General features: G+C 36.0%; 1 pseudogene; it reads left to right on the top strand.

Annotated features, from left to right (window-relative positions):
* Positions 1-3719: 3719 nt before the first annotated feature.
* LOC145399179 (5S ribosomal RNA) lies at positions 3720-3837 on the top strand (annotated as a pseudogene).
* The last annotated feature ends 5812 nt before the right edge of the window (positions 3838-9649 follow it).

Genomic DNA, 9649 nt, shown 5'->3' on the forward strand with positions numbered 1-9649 from the left:
GAAAGAATTCTGATAGGCAGAAGTTCTGCAATATGGTTGAGTGACATTCCAGTCATGAGCGCTACCAGATGCCCGTGTAGCACGAGGGAAGGCATGGGGAGGTGGCATCATGGACGCAACTTCGTCTGAGCATTTGCCAAAAAAATATCTGTAAAATAATGCAAGGGAGGCAACATTCCTTCTTACTTGCAGGGGAGGTAGTTTATATGTAATGGCAGGGTTGTTAATGATTCTAACAGCTTTATTCTGAATTTTGTTTAGTTGTCTTAATGCAACCTCTCCACAACCATTCCACAAGGGTGAGCAATATTCAAGCTGAGAGCGCACATGACTCTTATAAATTATAGCTAACTGCTCATCGGCGAAGAAGTTACGGATTCTGTACAATAATCCAAGTTTCTTTGAGGCGGTTTTAGCAAGTGATCTGACATGAGAGGTCCAGCTGAGGGCACTGTTAAGTGAGACACCAAGAATTTCAATACTTTTGGAGATGGGAATATTAGTAGCACTGAAGGTAATGTACGAATCTGGCAATATCTGTCTATTAGTAAACTGTATATATTTAGTTTTGCTAGCATTAAAAGAGACAAGGTTGTTTTGTCCCCATTCACTGATTGTAGATAGATCTTGATTTATGGAGATGGCTGTGTTGAGTTGAGAGGTAGAGATATTAGACTTTGTAAATGGATGTCTGAGTGTGAATGAAGTATGTAGTGTTGAGTCATCTGCATATGAGTGAATGGGATTGTGAGTGACAGATAAGAGATCATTAATATGAACCAGAAATAGGGTTGGCGCCAGTACTGATCCCTGCGGCACGCCGGCGTTAATTGAGTGGAAATTCGAATATACATCATCTACTTTTACTCTTATTTTCCTGTCACTAAGATATGAAGAAATCAAAGGAACAAAAGACGTTAGTCCATAGCAAGGGAGTTTAGACAGCAGGGAACGGTGCCATACTCTGTCGAAAGCTTTAGAGATATCAAGAGCTACTGCATGAGTTTCTCCAAAAAGATCAATTGATTGATGGATGGTATGAGTTAAGAGATTGAGTATGTCAATGGTGGATCTTTCGTGGCGAAAACCGTATTGTCTATCATTAATTAAGTTGTTGGATTCAAGATGTTTAACAATATGCTTGTTTATTAAAGTTTCAAATACCTTACCAAGAGAAGATGTGATAGCTATTGGTCTGTAATTGGAGGGGTCAGACGAACTTCCTTTCTTCGGAACTGGGTGGATATTGGCTTCTTTCCATGAATTTGGGAATAAAGAAGTACGTATGCATAGTCTGAATAATTTAGCTAGGACAGAGGCAAGTTCAGGGAACATTTTTTCAAAACTATTGGCGGAATTCCATCTGGACCTGGAGCTTTGTTGGTAGGTAAATTGTCTAGGATGGATTTTACAAATCTTGTCTGTATTTTAAGTGGGGCAATTTCGGGAGAATCAAGTTCCAGTACTGAGACACTCTGGCTGGTATCATCTATGGTAGAGTTTCTTGCAAAGATACTAGCAAAGATATCTGCTTTCCCACGTGGGTCATTTGTAATATTGCCATCTGAAGATTTTAGTGGGGGAATGGAAGATGACTTGTTAAAGTTATTATTGAAAGAATTAAGAGTTGACCAGAATATTCTATTGTCATTAGGGTTGTTAAGTAGTTTTGATGCTTGCTTTTGAAGAAAGTTTGATTTAGATAGATTTAATACAGCTTTTGCATGATTTCTAGCAATTTTAAATTGGGAGAGTGATTCAGGTGTTTTTGATTTTAAGTAAGAGTTATATGCTAATGACTTTTGGGCTGTTGCTCTGGCACAATTGCCATCAAACCATTTTGGAGAGTTTGATCTTTTAGTGAATTGTTGACTCGGTATGAATAAATCCATACCAGCTAGTACTAAGTCACAAATGTGGGACTGGGTAGAATTGGGATCACTAGAGAAGAAAGACTGCCATGAAACATCAGCAAGATAATTTCTAAATCCATCCCAGTCTGCCCTGTCAAAGTGCCATCGGGTCACCCTGACAGGTTCGGAATGGGGAGGTGTAGGAGGGTTAACTAATGAGGCTTTGATGAGATTGTGGTCAGAGGATCCAAGTGGTGACAGTACCTCTATCCTGTATTGATCTGGATTATTTGTCAAGAATAAATCCAAGAGATGGGCATTATGGTCAGGATTATCAGGTATTCTGGTTGGTTGCTTTACCAACTGGGTGAGATTAAACGATTCCGCAAACAACTCGCATTCTAGACCAGCGTCGTCAGTCCGGGCAGAATGCAATAACCATTCAACATTGTGTATGTTAAAATCACCCAAAATGGTAATTTCATTGCCAAGGGCAAGGTCAAGGTTACTCAACTGAGTGGATATGGAATCAAATACACTGGGTTCCGAAGAAGCATTGGGGGAACGATAAACTACACAGATATATTTGGTAATGTTTTGGCAATTTAATTTATATAATGAGTAATCAAAACTGGATGAAGTGAAGTTTAAAATAGTGTCAACTGCATATTGGGATTTGATATAACAACAGGTGCCGCCCTTGTTTCGAAAGTTTGTAAGGAGATGGTAACCGGGAAAACAAAATGGAGATATATCGGTAGAGGGTGAGATTTGTGGTTCTGTGAGGAAAAGGGCCAAAGGGGATATGGACTGAAGGAAAAAATGAACTGAGTTTAAGTTTGTGGTAAGGCCGCGGATGTTGGTAAAGAATAAGGCCGCACCGTCACCTCTTCGCCGACGAGCATTCCCGGAAATAGCAACAGTCGCTGCTGGCACAGTCGCTTGATAGCGACAGGGAGGACCCTGTGCCTCCAGCCCTACCCTGCCGGTGGTGGCAATCCGAGATACCACCTCCTTTGATTGTAAGATTGCAGCGGCCATTACTAAAGATGTGAATAGAAGGTGTGATATGTTATGCGCATGTAGTGTGGTGTAGACAGTTGAAGGTAGAGGTATCATGAGAGCATGCTGGCCTACTCTCTGTGTAAATGAATGCACTGAAAATGTTCAGAAAAGGGAGATGGTCAGGATCAAGTCCTGAGGGCTGGTGAAACGGGAGCTCCAGCTCTCCCTGTCACCAGCTTGCCATCAACCTCGGGAGTACTGCCCTGTTCGACTGGTGCTACAGTCTACTCCTCTGAAATAATAAAAAAAATGGTCAATATTTTTAGTTACGGTAAAAGCATCCTCTTTACGAATAATTTGAAACATACTTAAGGGATCCAAAAAATCGCATTATTGAGGGAGAGAACACAAAATATGCTATTCCACAAACGTACTCTTAATTAGTTGAGAAACACTCAAAACTGCATCTAAAAATAAATTATATATGTATCATTTAGGATGTGAGACAATTCCGTCCCGGAGAAAAAAATCAGTAACAAGGTTAAATGAGGTAATACGTAGGATAGAATTAGTTCAAAGGTAAAGAAAGTTGTCGTTTGAATGGTTAAGCCCAAAGAGTTTCGTTTGATTAGAGACTACTCGGAAATTTAGAGATAAAACGGATATTATTTTCGTCTTTACAACTGGGACTTTAAAGTGGCATCTTTAGCCTCCTGTTCAAATATAACAAATAGAATATTTCGCGGTATGACGGTTATTGTGATATCATTATCCATATTCAACAATGTAAAATCAATCCGAAAGGGAATAAATCTTTACAAGAAAATTGTTTACGTATTGATGATCGGATATATATTATTAGGAAAAGATGAACCACGTTGAGTACACCGCTTCCCGTCCGATCAGCGAAGTTAAGCAACGTTGGGTCTGGTTAGTACTTGGATGGGTGACCGCCTGGGAACACCAGATGCTGTTGGCATAACGTTCTCCCTACGTGTCAAGTGGGGTTGGTGGAGGATTAGTGCCCCTCCCTGTAAAACAATTAACTCTGAGCCCTGGGCCACCCCGTTTGGGATACATGGCGTCTGGCAATGGATGGATGAATACATGGCCGTACTGGGATGTATAATTTACATAGTTCCTCATAAACGCAGTTTTATATATCATGGTGGGTCCCCTCCCACCCAAAAAAAAAAAAATGAGGTTGCAGGAGCGTCGAACTGTCATGCTGTCTGCCGTACTGAGATTATCTGGATTTTTAAGTTTCCATGAGTCTATTGGCTTTTTTTTTTTTTTTTCATCTTTGCCGTGACTAGACCCATAAAAGATAGTGCCAATTGTGAACTACTTACGGCAGTTAGTATCACTTTGGGAGTAGCTCAAAACTATATTACTGGAGTGATATCTGTATTAATTTTTAGTCGAAATCGCTAAATCTGCAACTTTCACAAATGTATTGAAAATCGATTGGGAAACACTCCCAATTATCTTCAAAACTCATACGGCAATTCTGAGGGTAAAAGAAAAAACACATTCAGGAAACATACAAAATGAGTACTCGTTTTTTATCAGCAGTGGACTCACTTTAAAATTACATCGAACCTTATGACTGAATATATATATATATATATATATATATATATATATATATATATATATATATATATATATATATATATATATATATATATATATATATATATATATATATTCTTAGTGATTTTTTCCGAGACAATATTTTCACCCTCAGAAATGTTTTCTGAATTTTAGACACAATGTTGAATGTTTCCCAACTAATATTGCCATTCGTTATGATTTTACCTTGGTAAATATGAACAATGATATCACACGAACGGTAAACCGACGAAAATATTTCATTTGTTATATTTCACTAGGAGGATCAAGAGGCCACAATAAAGTCCAAATCATACAGCTAAAAAAAAAAATATCCCCGTTATCTCAATTTTCTAGTTTTTTTACGTTTCCAATCAAACGAAACTCTCTTCGTTTCAGCCACTCAAATGTCAACCTTCTTTACCCGTGATTTCATTTCATCCAACACATTACCTCATTTTGCCTTTTTAATGATTTTTTCCTAGACGTAATTTTTTCACCCTCAGAAATGTTTTACGAATTTTAGACAGTGTTGAATGTTTCTCAGCTAATTTAGAGTACATTTGTGGAGGCATCATATATAGGGTTTTCGCCCTCAATCATGCGGTTTTTAGGATCACTCATTATAATAGTTTTGAATTATTCGAAAAGATAATGCATATATCTAAGAAGAAAAAGAACGTGTTATTTCTAAAGTTACCAATTGAAATGAAAATAGTTACAAATGACCTTCCCAACGTATAAATCGAAACAATCTCAAGCGCCATTAACACAGTTCATTAGTGCAGTTGTAAGTGTCATGCATTATATGTTTCCCTAAATGAGGAATAAAGTTACGTGGTAATTGTTTATATATCCCGGTATTCCGATAATGTTTATTCTTTCTCGTATAGATTTACAATTGAGAGTCAAATCTCATCAATATACATTCTAACGAGGTATCAGTTTTCAGGAATTTTACCTAAGGAAATGTGGCTTGTGGTGTAATACAAACCTTCATGATGAGCATCTTTTTTTTCTTTCACTCAGAAGGCTCGATGCCATTTTATTGTGCTGCTACTGCAGATAAAAAAGAATAATTCGAATTTTCTCACTTCTATTGATGACACCCACGTCAGTTCAAACTTATTGTTCTGAAACAACTCGGTAGAAAGCTCTCTTTAATTGTGAAACGATCTTTTGTTTTCTAAATGTGATTTAATTTACCTTCAGAAATGTATTCTAAGTTTTGGGAATCACTGGGAGTGTTTCACAATCAATTTTGAGTGAATTTTTGGAAGTTGCATATATAGCAACTACTACAAAAAATAAGTTTATACAGCCACACTCCAGTACAATCGTTTTCAACTACCCCCAAAGCTGTTGCTATCGGACGTAACTAGTTAGCAATTTCCTCTACCTGTTACCAGTCATGTCGACGCTCTTGCAATTTCATTATTTTAAAGATCCATAACGAATAATAAAACTGCGCATAAGAGGAACTAGATAATTATATATTATTTATCTCCTTTCGGCTATGTTTTTACTTGTTCCTGAAAATACATGTCTGATAATAATACCTAAATAATATTCTTGTTAACGATATATTACCTTTCGTAAATATATTACCTTGGTAAATATGAATAATGTTATCACACGAACCGACATACGACGATAATGCTTCACTTATTATTGTTATATTTCACCAGGAGGCTTATTTTGCCTTTTTAATGATTTTTTTCCGAGACGTACGTTTTTCACCCTTAGAAATGCCCGAATTTTAGACAATGTGGAGTGTTTCCCACCTAATTTAGAGTACATTTGTGGAGACATCATATATATTGTTTACCTTTTCTATTATGCGGGTTTTAGGATCACTCAAGTATAATTGTTTTGAATTATTCGACAAGAGGATACTTTTACCTTAGAAAAAAAGAACATGACCATTTTTCTCTTATCTAAAGTGAAAAAAAAAAAAGTGACCTTCCTAAAGTATATATCGAAACAATCTCTAGACGCCATTAACAAAGACCATTCAGTTCATTAGTACAGTTCATTCGTGCATTTTTTCTTACCTAATTGTTCTTAACTAATTGTAACTTTACAGGAATGAGTCAAGCTCGTACTGTCCTGTGTCTTAAACCATATTTATCGTACATATCCTTAAATCTGTGAATTGTTTTGGCACTATTTCATTCGGTAGTGCATTCCATTGATCAATTGCTCTGTTTGGGAAACTGAGTTTCCTTACGTCTTTATCACCTCTCTTCTTATGCAGTTTTTTGCAGTGTCCTCTTGCTGATACTTCTCCGTATTTTAAGTAATCATTTATGTCTATTTTCTCCTTCCCTGATATGCATTTATATAGCATAATCATGTCACCTCTTTTCCTTCTCTCCTGTAGTGTACGTAGATTCAGTTTATTTAGTCTTTCTTCGTAGCTTAGATCCCTTAAGCTTGGCATCCATCTTGTAGCGGCCCTTTGAACTTTTTCAATCTTCTCTATGTGTTTTTTGAGATGAGGACTACAGACTACTGAGCATGTCTTCATTTATGTATGTGAATGCTATTCTCATATTTGAAAGCAGTGTATACATGTTCCGTACCTTCTCACTGATGTGGTTAGCCGGAGATCCTTCTCTCTTTCTGATGTGTATAGGGTTTTATTTCCTAACTTATAATCCCAATCAGGTCTTTTTCCACTTTTACCATACTTGATTACATGACACCACATTGAATTCCATTTGCCATGTATTACTCCATTCATGAAGTTTATTTAATTCTTCTTGTAGCTCTTTACAAGAGTCTGTGTTAGTAAGTCTGCAAACATATTTAGATAGCTTTCATTTCCAGTGTTAGTCTATATCATTTATATACACTAAAAACATGATTGGTGCCAGCACTGAGCCCTATGGTACTCTAGTTACTTCTTTCCATGATGTGTTGTTTCCCCTTAGTACTGTTCTCATTTCTCTTTTAATGAGAAAATCTTGCATCCAACAAAACTGTGTCGAATTCCTCCTTGATGGTACAGTTTCCATAAAAGTCTTTGGTGTGGTAGTGTCAAAAGCTTTCTTGAAATTTAAATACTGTCCACCCATCCTTCTCTTTCCTGTATTGTGTCTCTTACATTGTCATAGCTCAACAGATTAGTAACATGATTTTCCTTTTCTGAAATCAAACTGTCTTTCTGTTATCATATTCTGTTCTTCTAAATGATTTACCCAAGCTTTTCCTATAACCTTTTCTAATACCTTGCTTACAACACTGGTCAATGATACTGGTCGGTAGTTGAGTGGATTTTGTCTAAATATCAGATAGTTTACCTTAACTCAAGAATTTCATGAAAATTAAAAATAATGGATTACTTAACTCCTTTGCACATTCATTTAGTACCCAACATGAAATTTCATCAGGACCATTTGTTTTTCCTTTGTCTAATTTACTTAACTCCTGTATTACTTTTTCTGATACTTGTATATCTGGTAGTATGTGTGGGCATGCTTGTTCCGAACAGTCCATCTCAAAATTTTTTCTTCTATAAAAAGTGATTGGAAATTCTTCTTTAGTGCTTCACAAATATCTTTCTCTTGTGTATAGGTGATTCCCTCGTCCGTATTGGATTGTATTTTATCTTCTACTTTGGTTTTGCTTCTGATGTAGCTGTAAAATAGCTTCGGTTGATCACTACTTTTATTTATGATATCCTGCTCAAACTGTTTTTGGGCTTCAATCCTTATTCTTCTATAGTCGTTTCTTGCCTGTTTATAATAATTATATACTGTTGTGTCTTCTGTATCTATTCAGCAACAAATCTCTTCTTTTGATTTTTTTCATTCTGTATTGAACCATTTCTTTATTTCCTTTTCTGCTTCTTTGTGCTTTGGGATGTACTCCTGGACTAATATTTCATAAAATTCAGAGAATTTTTTTATATACAGCATTTAAATCTTGTCCTCTAAGCTCATTTTCCTAATCAACTTCTAAGAAATACTTCTTTAGGTCATGATAATTTCCCTTTTTATAGTTTAGGCTCTTTTTGTAACTTTCATTGCTGTTAATTATGTCATTTGCTGTCCTGAAGTTGCAATATAGTACTGCATGGTTTCTTTTGCCGAGTGGAGTGTGATATATTAAACTGTCAAAATCATTTTCTTGCCTAGTAAATATGAGATCTAGCATTGAAGGTACATCGAGTCCTCTTTTTCTGTTGGTTTCCCTCACATGTTGCGTTAAGAAAAACTCTTGCACGAGATCCAGGAGCTTTTGGTCCCAACAGCTTTCTTGGCTAGTTATATCTAGAATATTCAAATTTATTTTTGTATTAAAATCTCCAGTTAGTATAATTCTTTCCGATTTATCTTCCATTTTATGTAGTAATGCTCTTAAACTCTGAATTGTACTCTGCCAGGTCCTCATATTCGTCTCTTTCCCATGTGTTTGATCTGGGTAGCATGTACAAATTGGCTACAATTACTTTCGCTTCAGATGTGTTGATCTCTACTGCAGTCAGTTCTACTTGTGAGGATATATCTAGTTCTATTTCTTTGACTTTTAGATTTTTCTTAGTTAATATTATCATTCCTCCTCCTTTTTTTAAGTTTCTGTCTCTTCTCCATTTATTATATTCCTCTAAATTTAGTATGTCATTTTATATCCTTGGTGTTTATTTTGTTTCAGTTTGGTATATTATATGTGGTTCATTTACTCTGACAATCATTCATCTCTAATAATTTAGATACCATTCCATCCACAATTGAGTACATCAACTTAATCATCTTGTTTATATACTTGTCATGACATGGTTTTACTGTCCTTTTCATTCCATCCTGTTTATGTACCACTTTCGTACCTGCAATCCTATTACTTTGTAAAAAAAAAAAATGTGTTCTTCTCCTCTGATCTTCCCTCATTTTTTGTTTTTGCTTCCTCCCTCTTCTCTTTCAGTAATTCCAGTTCCTCTAGTGTTAGGCATCTTTTTATCCATACATTTTTGAACTTTTTCCATAAGATTCTTTGTATTTATTAGTATCTCATCCACGGTGTTTAAACTCTGGAAGTTTACTTTTAGAGGTCTTGACTAGCTTTTCTCGTATTTTCCTGACTTTTTGTGTTCCTCTATGTCTTTACTACAGTTTTTCTCTGATACTTCTTTCAATAAGCTCATTACATTTGCCATCTCCTTTTTCTCTCTTGAG

This window comes from Coenobita brevimanus, chromosome 47, assembly GCF_032717465.1.
Source record: "Coenobita brevimanus isolate Jiangsu-jjx chromosome 47, ASM3271746v2, whole genome shotgun sequence".
Taxonomy (NCBI): domain Eukaryota; kingdom Metazoa; phylum Arthropoda; class Malacostraca; order Decapoda; family Coenobitidae; genus Coenobita; species Coenobita brevimanus.